Here is a 10,000-nt window from a genome sequence, read left to right on the forward strand (position 1 = left end):
GGTGTACAGAAAATGTTCTTTGTTGTTTTCAAGTCGAATAAAGAAAACAAAGAAGCCAAAAATGATTGGTCTCCAATATTGACTAAATGTATCCAGGCAGTTAGCGGGTTTGAGCAAGGCACAGAATCGCTAATCTTCATCACACAGCGAGGAGTTGTTTGAGATGCAAGATGATTTGGAGATTCCATACTTTCTGACTGCAATTCAGGGCTCGATTCAATCGGATACGTTTTAGCTGACATCCGCATAGCGGTTGTTTTGTCGGAGGTGGAACTGTGTTAGCGCTGTCAAATCCACATGCGGCTCCCGGCATTATACCTAAAGCGAACATTGCCATTGGCTGCACGGAGTCACATTAAGAGAAATCCCATGCAGCCTTGTTAACGTGTTCGGACACTGGAATGTGAGATGTAATCTACACCTAGATTAGGCTGATAGAAATCCTCATTATTTCGTTGAATGATTTTCTATTTGAGCGTCATTAATGTCTATTTAGCCTACACTTTCTCATTCTGGTGTAGCTTCCTGACAATGATCAAGAGCAGCTTCTCACTGATTTGACAGCTCCAATGCAGTTACACCTCCGACACAGTCAAAATATCAGCTATGTGGGTGTCGGCTATCAGTGGTTAATGCTGGATCTGATTGAGGCCTCATAGAGTCTTGCTGAGACCCTCCAAGGCAATTATACAGCAGCATTCGTCTGCTACATGTCCGCCATATTGAGGGTACTAATTCTAATTCTATGGTCTGCTAGCCCTGCACAGCCAGGAAATGCAGAAGCCTCGTGGAAATTTTGACTTAAACAATGTTTATCATCCCAGAGCAGAGTTTATATCGGTGCCAAACCATGTTTGGTGGTGAAGATCAACAGATATTACATTCAAGCATATACAGTACACAAATGTATATGTTCACAGAGACACACACACACGCATGCACGCACACACAACACACACGTAGGCCCAGACGTATTGCCTTTGTAATTCTTCAGCATGAGAGTAAGTCCTTGGGAGAAGAGCCTTGGACTGTAATGTGTGTGCGTGAGGGGTGCACTGTTGCCCCCCTCCTCTCCCTCCCTGTCCCCATCACCCAAACGGAGAGGAGTGGAGGAGTGGAGAGCTCTCTCTTGCTCTCGTCTTCTCTCAGTCTGATGAAAGAAGCTCTATGATCGCTTCGACAACAAAGAGCCAGGCCGTCCATGTTTGGAGGAGCTTCCCCTTTCTTCTCTCCTTCCTCCTCCTCCGTCTCCTCTTCTTACTCCCCTATGATCTCTCTCCCCCTCTTCTCCCTCTCTTCTACCGGCTCCCCCTCTCCTCTCTCTACTCCGTCTCTATCTCTCCCTGCCTGATGCCACTCGTTGGCAGCGTGGCAGCTCCCATTCTTCGTAAGGGCCCCACGATACAATCAGGGGACGGAATTAAAAATCAGAAAGTGTCCTTGTCGGGAGGCACCCGGGATGGCACACTTTGATGTCTCCGCGGAAATTTGAAATTCATATGTTGTCACACTTCATTTTACTCCTCTCCTCCCGTCATGTACTATTCAGTCTGAACCGGGAGGAGGAAGGCATTGTAAAAGTGTTCGAAGTTCGAACCACTTCTCTTTCTTTTATATTTAATGTTTTTACATGATGAGATGGGAGGGGAGACATAATGAATCATTTAATTTCCTTTTGATTGGAGGTAGATTGGGGGTCCTGGGGGTCCTGGGGGGCGCGTGGGTTAGGCAGGAGATGACAAGGGATGAGGATGGGGGGGGGTGTAGGAGACTTTGATGGCACATCAGAACCCTGCGCCAAGTCTAAGCGTTCTGACAGGGAAAGGGAAAGTGACTGCCACACACTGCAGAAAGCAGGGAGATAGGAAGGTGGCCAGGGAACTGGGCGCATACACTCAAAGCCATGCGCACATGCACGGACACACACACGCACACACATCCTTCCATAAAACCCAGCCTGCGCTGCATGCGAAAACAAATAAATGCTCACTCCGCACAAGCAAGGTCTACTACTTCAAAATGGCTGACGTGACGCCATTATTAATCCTGTTAACGTTGAAAGGGAACACATCAAAAAGTGCTAACATTACAGACACAAGCGATGTGAACGCTTGGGTCTGAACAACACAATGGTCATTGTAGCTGATCTGAAGGGATTCCCTTCCTTGTTTCGAGAAGTGAGGGAGCATAATTAGGCTTGAATCAAGGCAATTAATAATCAGTGTGTGTGTCTGAGCTGAGGGGACCAAAGAGCTGATGGGTTTAGATGTGCTATCTAGTCTTTCTGCCTGGAACTCGAGGAAAATCAAGGGGCACAACGTTAAGCCTTGATGGACTCCAAAGACAGTAACAAATGGGCATGGAGGTGGGGTGGAGTGGGGTGGGGATTTGTGGCTGGGCTGGTGGTATGGAGGGGTAGAGGGACTTGGTGGGCGTTGGTCCCCCTTGTCTTGAGTACCCCTGTTCCATCATCAATCTCTCCTGGTGAGCCCCTCTCTCCCCCTCTCTGCCCCCTTCTCTCTTCCCCTCTCAGGCCCACTCCCTAAGGTGATGCCAACACACCTCTCCTCACTCTACCCTACCACCACGCAAGCCAAAACACCCTCCCCCTTCCACTCCTATCCCCATTATTACCCCCAGCAAATCACTCTTCCTATCCCCATTATTACCCCCAGCAAATCACTCTTCCTATCCCCATTATTACCCCCAGCAAATCACTCCTCTATGCCTTTCGCTCCCTCTCCTTCTCTCTCTTTCTCTCTCTCTTCCTCTCTCTCTCTCTTTGTGACGAATGGGTTTTAATAAAACTTGACATAGTGATGGAATTAAAAGTGCATCCCATGGCCTGCTATAGCTCCAGCCATCTCGTTGACATATTTAAAACAGGGCCCCTATTTCATTGCATAGCCACTGTCTTACATCATTGGTCATCAGTAATATTATTGTAATCCACCTCCTCCTCCTCCTCATCATCATTGACGGGGCTTGTGTTGTTATGGTTGATGTCGAAACCACCATTGCAATTAACAATACAGCTTTACAGCGCCCAAGTTACCAACGCCCTTGTGCCAATGCTGATCCCAATAAAATCAGCTCCCGCCGACCCTATTAGCGCATATTACACCCATCTCCCCTGTTACCTCATTACGCTATACTTTAGAGGATTATGAAAAAGGGGGTCGTACTGGAAACCAAACGAGCTGCCTGTATGTGCGTCTTTTCCGAGGGAAAGCAACCATAAGGAGTAACCGACAGAGAGTATTTACCCACGCCTCCTGACCTCTCGCTCTACGTTAGAAAGCATTGTTTTGGTGGATTATGGGGCGGGGGGTTACGGAGTAGGGCTTAATCCCCCTTCCTAATTTCGAATCTCTCCTGATTTCTGCGGGATGCATGGGGGGTGTGAGGGGGAAAGGGGGGCTTCCCCAAACTCTTCTTGGGTAGGGGAGGGGGTGGGTGGGAGGGGGATGAGAATAAAGAGAGTAGGGTACGTTTTTTAACAAAGGAGGTATGATCCAATTGGCGGGACATGGCACTATTGGCAGGGGAAAAGGTAACAGTTGACAGTAGGACGGTGAGTTGTCATATTCACCTGAATAGCCTCAGGGAACGTTCTCAAACCAGCCCAGTGGTGCCTTAATGTACTAGGTGCTTCCTGAAAGCTTAAAATGGGATTGTTTGAAGTAAAACGAAGACTCATTCTTGTTTCAAATTCGTCACTGTAAAGCTGAAGGATTCAAATGAACACTTTTAATAACTGTTGAGAGTCACAGGATACAACAGTGTTTCTTCATCCTGGTCCTGGGGAACTACACACCTGATTCAACTAATCAACTCATAATCAAACCTATGATTAGTGGAATCAGGTGTGTAGTTCTAGGGCAAAATCTAAAAAAAGGTCACCCCTTTGGGTCCCCAGGACCAGAATTCCGAAAATCTTTGCTACAACATACTGATCGATATTCAGACCACACCACGATAAAACCATACCGTATCTCTAGCGTATAAATATTTGCCACCCACAACACCTAAGTACCAGAGTTGTGGATCATTTTTTGAATTCCAAAACATTTATGTTGCAGGCTTGGTACTGTACATTTGGTGGAGGGAATGGGATGACTAGTTTGTAAGATGATCCCTATAATCTGGTAGGAACACATGATGGGATCCCCCAGGCAGGATGCAGGGACACCTAGGGTTTTAAGGAAATGGGATTAGGAAGAAGGCGGGAACGTTAAACTTCGCTATGGGCAGTCACACTTAAACCCCAAACCTAGCAGACTACAGTTTACTTCCCTAAGCCAATAACAGTGTAACCTAACCAGAAAGTCTCCACACTGAACGGCGAATTCTAACTTCCACTTAAGTCAAATGTTCACATAGTCACGCATTGATGCCAATGGGAGACTAAGTGAGAAAAAAATCAATTTATGTGGAAGTTAGGATTTGCCGCAAACATTGTATATTACATAAAACAAAGGAGATGGAAACTGCCGAGTGAAACAATAAGAGGGTTGCATCTGTTAGGTCAAGTTCACCTGACAGATGCATCAACTTGTACTGCTTGGCGAGGGTGAGTAAGGCGGAAGGAGGAAGAGTGAGAGAGAGGGTGAGTTGTTGAGGGCGGGCGAGGGAGTTAGTTAGAAGTCGTCGAGCCCATTGACGGAGTAACCTTGGGTGGCTTCCAGCGCCTGCCTAGTGAGTGAGTGACGGGGGCTTGGCGAGGGGCCAAGCAGAGCCTTTTGTGCTGGCTGACGCCACATTCCAATCAGCCATGGATATCTAGGGCTGAGTCCCAAATGGCACCCTATTCCTTATGTAGTGCACTAGTTTTGACCAGGGCCCGTAGTGGTGCACTATATGGAGTATAGGGTGCCATCCGGATGAACTCTGGGCTGTAATTGAAAGGCTGCAGGAGAAGGGTGAAGCCCTTCCTCCCCCTCCACTATGTTCCACTACATTTTTCTGGCAAAATGGTTTGTGTGCTACTGCGTAAATACTAAAGTACTGCATTGAATGATTGACATATCGAAACCATCTTCATAATGTTACACTTTATTTCTAATTTGCACCAGGCTCTTTAGATGGAACCTGGTTCATGTAAGGCCAATAATGAATTCACATGATTTAGACTAGTATTTCTGATATTATGCAACATTAAATAATAAAAGCAATCTGTTGAGCCCACGTGCCTCCCTAAAGTAATCTAACAATGTCAACCTATCCAGTGACTATTGATGACTTCACATGGCGTCACACGTTGACTCTTTCAACCGCGAATCATGTTCATTATTTGCAACTACAAATACAGAATCTATGGGAACTTGATTCTTTGTCCTGTGTCATTTTTCTGGTGTGCCTCAACAAACTTGTAGCCAAATAATTCCTTGCAGCTGAAAGGGTCTGGCAGTTGATAAAAGGAAGTCAATATTCCGTGCCGGCGACCTCGTAAGATAAATGACTTGACGATAGGTGTCGTCTGGAGAGAAGAAGAAAAGCACCCGTTAGCGTCAGACACGCTCTGTGCAATCAGCACTGTGCTCGCTTCTTACAGAACATATCTTGCTGGAGTACACCTGGCGTGGTGTGTTAAAGGAATGTGAAGTATTTCAGGTAGACCGAAGTTAAAATAGCACAACATGTGTGACAGCTGAACACACTGTGGACAACGTACAGTATAGTGAAAATAGTGTTTGTAAAAACAGTTTAAACCGGTTAATGAAGCTGCCGGAAGGGCAATATACTTAACCAGTTATGTTCCCTTGGGCTTAAAGTCAACTGAAAATGTCAATGAGTCTTACATTTTCTTATTGATCAAATCGAGTCATCTCAAAAGAAGTGGACTGGGCTAATCTTAATGAAGTTTTCAAATGCCTCTTAAAGCGAGAGAGAGAGAGACTGTTTCATCTTTGGCGTACCGTCACTTGAATATATAACATCTTCGGAGTAAATAAACACAGTCCAGCGATGCGTTTATTCATGACCCACATCATTAGTGCCGTGTTGTAGCAGTGGAGGGTTGGGGCTGATAACGTTCGGCATTACATTGAACATGGTGAGGAGCATGTTAAATGTGTGTGGCAGGCTTCCAGCTGGCCCTGTGGTTGTCTAGGGGACTTGTTTGCTTGCCAGCTGGCACCAGAATGCACCGCCGCCACTGCACCGTGTTTCGTTCATGACATGCGTCTCTCGAAACTGGAGGAAAACGTGGCAAACACTTGAACGAGCCTCATCACAGACGGTTTGAGAAAGGAGGCAAACACTTTTTCCCCACTTTTATTTTCAAGGACTTTGAAAAGAAACGATGGTGAGTTTATCTGAACTGTATGGAAGTGAGAATTCAGATAGCGCTATGCAAAATGTTTACACCCTAAAAATGTCATGACATAGTGGTAAGTGAGCAATATGGCAAACATTAGGTCCGACAGTACAATGTAAACAACAGTAGGACATGTATACGGTGGCCCGGAGGCATTCTCTTTCTTTTCAATCCAGAGAACGGAAAGGAATTCCCAGTATGTTGACACATTGGGTGTCCCTGTCCAAGGTCCTGATAGCTCCAATCTTAACGCTGGTATTCCGGCGTGCTCCCAATAACGAGACCACTTGGAACGCCGTTAGACTAGGGAATGGACAATCTTCCAAATGCAGAATCATTGTCTGTTCCATTGGTTTCCAACAGCGATATGTCTAAACACTGAATAACAATTCATACTCAGAGGACACTTTATCGTGCTTCCAAGAGTCGATACACCAATAGGGACAACTTATGTAGAACATGGCCTATTCTATTGTCTACTGCCAAGTGGATATACTTTTATCAACAATGGAAGCCCAGATGCTTGTTATGTAAACATGTGGATAACCTCCATCCTCTCCAACCAACTGTGCTCGTTCAAAGAATCCACAGGCAAAACATATGTATTAATTGCACTGAAGAACCTTCACCAATATAATTTCCCCAGAGTGAACACACTACAGATTCCACAGATAGAAAATACCCGTATGTCATACAAATTAATAATATAACGTTGTATACGGTATACCTCTAGATATTTGACATGGGTCCATATGCTCCTAGGGATCAGATACTAGATATGCCTTAATAACAACAGAGATAAACAACACTTCTTCCTGCCTGGTCTCTCCGAGGAACTCCCCGCTCAATCAATTAATTACCTAGTTTCTGAGTTTGACTTCAGGCGGTCTGTAATTCTCTTTAAATATTAATTTAGCTTAGTCATGGGCCTGATATTGTCCTGTGGATTTGTTGGTGGCCTTTTGGCCGGGCTGTTTTGGAAAGAACCTGAGCGGCGGGAGAAGACTGAAACCTCCAGGAATAACTAACTAGATCGCTAGCATACAACATAGCCTATTGCTAGCCAGCATAAAGCCTATTGCTATGCTATTCCTAACTAGCTAGCGGGAGAGCGCGTAGGCAGAGGAAATGCCATGGAAACACCTTTTGTGTTATGCGCACAATGCGAGAGGACAACCTTCCCCAGCCTCTGTCGCTTCTGCCCTTTTGAAGCTCTCTTTCTCTCTCACCGCGTAGGTCGGACACTGGTTCACATTGCAGGTCGGTACAGCAGCTAGGTCACGGGCTCTGTGTGGGTGACTAATGCAATGCTGAGTGGGAGAGTGTATCCAGTGGGCCTTGTTCAAAGAATACCAGACCATCAGTATCCTCAATAAAATCCTCTTTCAACAATATGAAAGCGTAGTTGAACTTTAGTCCTTTGAGATTTTTTGTGTGTTTAAAAAAAAAAAAAAAATCTTGTTTTGCACGTCAGGTCGAGTTTGGAAGCATTGTATTGGGTTGGATGTTCATCCAGGCTCTAGATGAAGATGCACTACCTTTCATCAGCACTACATGCTAAATCTGACTACCAACAGGTAAACAAACTGCAACACAAAACAGAGAGGAGGCAAATTCTCTCATGAACCCCAAACCTGCAGAGGACACCATCCCACCACCCATCTTCAATGAGAACAGGGATGGATCCATTTAGGCTGTCTTTAACAATTAACTCAATAGATGTATGTATTACTCACATCACATCCATAGCCAGGTGAGTTGACTTTCCCCTGAATCTAAAGCTTGAGGGATATGGAGAGGGGAAGATAGTGGAAGATGTTCCTATCCCTGTCCCCTATCTGATTCCCTATCTGTGTTTCTAGCCCTAAGCACAGGAAGCTAGTAAAAACACAGTGTTGGCCTCTGTCCACCTTACTTTCAAAATATCCCCCATCAGCATATTTCTCAGAGTTCCTGTGGGCCAATATAAGAGGGGGAGAAGGAGGGGAACGAGTAGAATGGGGCAGATGAGTGGGGGTGGAGAAGAGAGGCTGAGGAGAAGGGGGAGACTGAGACTCACTCCAGGATTCTCCCCTCCTTCTCCCCAGAGCCAGGCATCGTTCAAAGTTTTGAATTGCTCTGTGAGTGAGATGTTGAATGTTTGTCAGTAAATACACTACACTGTATGAGTGTGTGTTGGATTGTGGAAAAATTGACTGCAGCCTGCCATTGCACCAAGTATGCTAAAATCACACTCCCCACTCTCCATATCCATAGGATCAAAAACCTTATGTCTATCTACACGTTGAGAGATCCTTTTAAACTTGACCCTATATTAAAAACCAAAGAGAGAGAGAAGGGTCACAAGGTCTCAATAAAGTACCTAGCAACGGTGCGTCTGTTATTATTTTCCTGTGTAACAGAAATCAACATAAAAAAACAGTGTTGCAGTTATTAGTTATCTTGATCTACGTTCATGCTCCTTTTGAGTCCCAAATACAATGTGGCTGTGTGGCAAGCAGAAGGTGAGCCCCAAAAAGAGAACACACAGCTTAACAAATCAACACATGCCCAGCCAAGTCCTGAGAGAAGCACAAACACAGGCTTAGAGAAGGAAGTGAAACCAACCCCGCAACAGAGAGCTAACCTCCACAGGGCGAGAAGGGACGAGGAGGGAGGATGCAAACCTCTCTCTCTGTCGAGAGGCGAAGAGAGAGGAGGGAAAGCGGGTGAGTGACGGCTGAGCGACGGAGTGAGAGGAGGCAGAGGCAGTAGAGAGAAAAATGAAAGAACAGCAGAGGCTTGATATGATTTCTATGGAATGTTTGTTGACACTGATTTGTGGCCGCGGGCCAAGGCATAAATGATTGAACAGCGCGCCTGTCAAAGCCAGAGGATTTCTCTGGGCTTCTGTTTCTCCCCACGCGTTTCGCTGGGGGGAAGGTAGCAGTCAACTAATTGACACAGAATCAAGCATGAAACACACTAAGCGCTCACCCTCCTCTATGACTACTGGCCTTTCAGTGGGAGGGGGGCTTCCTGGTTTATGTCAGTAACATGCTGAAGTGGAGATGGGTGCAGACACACAGACATAAGCGAAAACACATAGGCTATCAACAAATCGACGTCAACTCAGACACGCGCCAAACATACGAGAATACATTTGGTGGGAAAGATGGAGATTAACATATGCACGTCTACTCATATCTACTGTATAGCACCCAGCCAAGTCCCGTGGCTCAGTTGATAGAGCATGGCTCTTGCAGTGCCAGGATAGTGGGGTCGATTCCCACGGCAACCTACACATGAAACATGTCCTGTAGCCACGTTGGTAGAGCATGGCTCTTGCAGCGCCAGGATCGTGGGTTTGATTCCCCGGGCCATCTATACATAAAACATTTCTGAACGAATAACTGTAAGTTGCTTTGCGTAAAAGCTTCTGCTGGCATAACATTACATTATACACGGACTATACCAAACATTAGGAACACCATCCTAACGTTGCCCTCAGGACAGCCTAAATTCATCGGGACGGACTCTACAAGGTGCTGAACGTGTTCCACGGGGATGCTGGCCATTGTTGACTCCAATGCTTCCCACAGTTGTGTCAAGTTGGCTGGATATCATTTTGGCCGTGGACCCTTCTTGATACACACGGGAAACTGTTGAGCATGAAAAGCCCAGCAGAGTTGCAGTTCTTGA

The sequence above is a fragment of the Oncorhynchus keta genome, chromosome 34 (assembly GCF_023373465.1).
Source record: "Oncorhynchus keta strain PuntledgeMale-10-30-2019 chromosome 34, Oket_V2, whole genome shotgun sequence".
Taxonomy (NCBI): Eukaryota; Metazoa; Chordata; class Actinopteri; order Salmoniformes; family Salmonidae; genus Oncorhynchus; species Oncorhynchus keta.